The sequence below is a fragment of the Cynocephalus volans genome, chromosome 16 (assembly GCF_027409185.1).
Source record: "Cynocephalus volans isolate mCynVol1 chromosome 16, mCynVol1.pri, whole genome shotgun sequence".
Taxonomy (NCBI): domain Eukaryota; kingdom Metazoa; phylum Chordata; class Mammalia; order Dermoptera; family Cynocephalidae; genus Cynocephalus; species Cynocephalus volans.
Window position 1 is genome coordinate 68,703,805 of NC_084475.1, and position 4,387 is coordinate 68,708,191.

At 39.0% G+C, this 4,387-nt stretch overlaps 1 non-coding gene across 1 annotated transcript; it reads right to left on the reverse strand.

The window, feature by feature from the left end:
- Nucleotides 1-601: 601 nt before the first annotated feature.
- On the reverse strand, nt 602-708 carry LOC134365288 (U6 spliceosomal RNA). Its single transcript, XR_010021994.1, has one exon. It is a non-coding gene; the product is annotated as a U6 spliceosomal RNA (small nuclear RNA).
- Nucleotides 709-4,387: the final 3,679 nt, after the last annotated feature.

Below are 4,387 nucleotides of genomic sequence, written 5' to 3' on the forward strand. Positions count from 1 at the left end.
ATAAGAATAGCTACTCCAGCTCGTTTTTCTTTTCTGTTTGCATGGTAAATCTTTTTCCATCTTTCACTCTTAGTCTGTGTGAATCTTTATGGGTGAGGTGGGTCTCTTGTAGGCAGAATATAGTTGGGTCCTGCTTTTTGATCCAGTCAGCCAGTCTGTGTCTTTTAATTGGGGAATTTAAGCCTTTTACATTAAGAGTTGTTATTGAAAGGTGTTGATTTATTCCTAGCATTTTATTGGTTGTTTGGTTGTCTTAGGTGTCTTTTGTTCCTTGCTTTCTGATTTACTGTTTGTTTTCTGTGTTTGTTGGTTCCTTAGGTTGTAGATAGTGTTTTTGTTAGCTTGTTTTCTCTTCATGAATGCCATTTTTATTATACTAGCGGGTTTAGATTTTTCTTGGGTTTTTATGGCAGTGGTAGTTATTTTTCAGGAACCAAACCCAGTACTCCCTTGAGGATTTCTTGTAAGGGTGGTCTTGTGGTAGTGAACTCCCGCAGTTTTTGTTTGTCTGAGAAATATACTATTTGCCCCTCATTTCGGAAGGATAGCCTTGCAGGGTAGAGTATTCTTGGCTGGCAATCTTTGTCTTTTAGTATTTTGAAAAAATATGGAACGCTTCACGAATTTGCGTGTCATCCTTGCGCAGGGGCCATGCTAATCTTCTCTGTATCGTTCCAGTTTTAGTATATGTGCTGCCGAAGCGAGCACCCACATGCTCTTCTAAGATATTGCTACTTCCCTCATAAAGAGGTGGAGTCTATGCTTCCTCCTCTGAAACATAAGCAGGGCTTTGTGACTGTCTCAACTAGTAGAGCATAGTGAAAGAAACACATGGTAACTTTTAAGGGTAGGTCATAAAAACACACATGCATTTCTGCCTGTTCTCTTAGGATACTCACTCTTGGTGATACAGCTACCATGCTCTGACAAAGCCCAAGCTGCCCATGGAGAGGTTAACGTGGAGAGGAACTGAAGACCCTAGTCCAAAGTACCAGCGGAGTTCCCAGCTGACAATCGGCACCAACTGGTCAGAGAGGTAATGGAGCCATCTTGAAAGCCCATCTTCCATTCCCCTGCTGAACTTATTCAACTGACACCACATAGAGACAAGCCTGAGAAGAGACTATTTGAACTCTACCCAAATTGAATATTTGTGAGCAAAATAAATGATTGTTGTTGTTCTAAGCCATTAAATGCTGGGGTCATTTGTTATGCAGCAGTAGATAAGTGATATGTACTTTATTATTTCAAGAATTAGCAAGTATTGTTGAAAAACAATGAATTCTAGGAATATCTCCACATAAAACATTCGGACAAGTGCCAAGTGAATATTTTTATATGATGTTTATTACAAGATTGTTTACTTTAAAGAAAAAAATTGATAAAAAATTTAAATGCCCACAATTAGGTACTGTTTAAATAATACATCTATGCAATTGTGCAACACTGGGCTATTGTTCTAACAGATGACATTTGAGGTATATTAAGACGTAAATTTTTCAATAATGACCAAAACAGCAGTTTCTAAAACAGCATGCATATAATGATTCAATTTGTGTGATGTATGTTTGTGTATAAATGTGTATATTTATGAGAAAAGTCTTAAAATCTATACCCAAAATATGTACACTAAGTGTGTTACCTCTAAGTGTGGGGTTTATGAGTAATTTCTTATGTTTTTTCCTACTCATCTAAATATCTACTTTTTCTTCACTGGTCATGGTTTTAAATAATTTCTAAAGCCTTTATATAAATCAAAGAATTTCCTTTATGCTTTCCGTGTAAAATAAAGGATTGTGTCAGGCCATCTCTGTTTATAGTTGAAGTTCTGGAAAGTGGATTGGCCTACAACATATTCAAATACATATCATGCTGAGTTGTCTGATAACAGGACTCCTAATTCCTGATTCATAGTTTCCCCCTACTTTTTCCAGAGCCTCCAGATCAAGAGGACACAAATGTCTTCTTTCCAGAGAAGCGACCAAGAGGCCAAGGGTGCCAATGCAAGCAAAGAAACTTCTCCATGCACAAAGGATAAGGGGCAGGAAGCAATAGCAGCAGCAACAATGTCAGCCTTTTGTGTCATTTTTTAAAATATCTGTCACTATGGGGAAAATGTTTAAAGCAATTGACTATTAGTGTGGAACAAAGGGTTTATTGTTTGCTCTGAAAGGGGAAGTTTGAATGAAGCACTAGATGATGGGCAAAGAGAAGAAATTGGCCTCCAAAACAGGGCAACCTTGCCAAACCTGTTTAAAACACTTACAACCAGCTCTCAGAAGCAGGTTTTCCCACTTAGTTATGTACACTCTGCCTTGTTAAAAAGCTCATTTCCCTTTCTTCTGTCTTCAAAAAGTACATTCAAAAACCATGTGCTGTGCCTTCACCCAGCTACACTAAGGGCCCACATTATTAATTCAGCAGCACATCACACCGATGGGCATCGAACAAGTGTATGTAGGGCATGGTTGGGGTGCGGGAATGTCCTGTCACTAGTCCTGTCTCCTGAACTTGAAGCTCATGCTCTTTAAGAAAAGGACCTCAGCTACATAATTTAAATGGCTGTCATGGGAGTGGCAAGCTCATTCACTTTGGAAAAAAGGAAAAAGCTGCTGCTATGCTTTTCCTCTCTCCTCTCCCCTTTTCCTCCTCTGAAAGGCATTTCCTGTTGAAGTTATCTGCTGTAGAACACAGAAAAGTTTCATTTTCCTCTTCCCACATGGGCTATAGTGTAGGTAAAATTGTCTGATACAGTGTCACAGCCCAATCTTGGAGATTCTACACTCTAGGTCTTTAAGCAGAGTTGGTCCCAATGACCTGTTATGGGTCACCAAGGAATGAAAGGAAAGAGCTGAGGGTTAGATAAAAAGTATAACCTGTGATAGGTTGCCTGCCTAGGTGATTATCATAGTAGACTTTCCCAACCACACATAGGAGTTGAGGGTCAATCTCTCTAATTTGAAGAGGCAAGGTAGGAGAGAAGAACAGAGAACAGCATCTGTGAATTGCTTATTGACTTTAAAGCAGCCTAAGTAATTACCAAGTACCACACAGGGAATATTCAAATTTTACAAGAAAGCCTCAGAATGTTCTAGTGTTGGGGTTTTGTTCTTGCTCCACCACTTACTAGATATGTAAGTATGTGCTTAAAAAATAATTCTTATCCTATGTGATGGTTAATTTTATGTGTCAACTTGTCTGGGCCACAGGGTGCCCAGCTATTTGTTCACACATTATTCTGGGTGTGTCTGTGAGGGTGTTTCTAATAAGATTAATATTTGAATCGATAGACTGAGTAAAGCATATTGCCTTTCCTAATGTGGGAGGGCTTCATCCAACCAATTGAAAACCTGAATAGAGCAAAAACCATCAGTTCTCTTGGTTCTCTTGGCCTTCAGATTTGGACTAGAACTTACACCATCATCTCTCCTGGATCTCTAGTTTGCTAACTATAGATCTTGGAACCTCTCAGCCTCCATAATCACATGAACCAATTCCTTATGATAAATTTCTTTATATGTATTGGTTCTGTTTTTCTGAAGGACCCTAATACACCCTGCTTCCCCAGCTACAATATGGGGATAATGCCTATCTGGTCAAGCCTCTGCAAATGAAATAAATGAAATGCATTACATCAGGCCTAGTTCATAGTAGGCACACAGTACAGGTTGGCTTCCTCTCTGACCTCTAATTTCCTGCAACAAAGTTTACTAGCAGGTTCTCCTTTTTTAGTAAACCAATAGTCCAAGAGATGTTTATATCAAGTTCATTAGGTATGTATCATAGTCCACAAACTCAGGTGTATGATTTTTCTTTACAGTAACTTGATTCAAATCCCACCAGACTGAAGGCAAATACTTAGTATTGAAATTTCCTCTCCTCTCATCTCTAAAAAGAATCCAAGACATTTTGTGGTGCCCAGAAAATAGGAAAATCTCCAGTCATAACTGACATTCACATTAGCCCACTCTTTCTTAAGGTCCAGAGGCATCAGCATCTGTTCCATGCATGGTTCCCTAGAATATGCATGGAGGTGAATAGCCTGGTACCTGGGGATCTACCTGCACACTCAACCCATCCAGCCTTGCACAGCATCCATAACCCTGATGCTTCCTCAACACTGTTACCCCAGAGGGGACCAACTCATAGGAAACTACTTGTATCCATATCATTTTTCACTTGATTTGAGCAAATTTGAGAAAATGTAAAATGTATTAATCTATGACTTAGCTAAATAAGAGTTCCAGAGGATAAAGACATATCAGGCCACCTGAAGAAAGGGAGGAATAATTTTATTACTACCTTGTGCTTTTTGGTAAACCTGATTTTTGGAGCCAATTCTCAGCAAAAGTCTGGAGTGGAAATAACTTATTCTCACTTTTGGAGG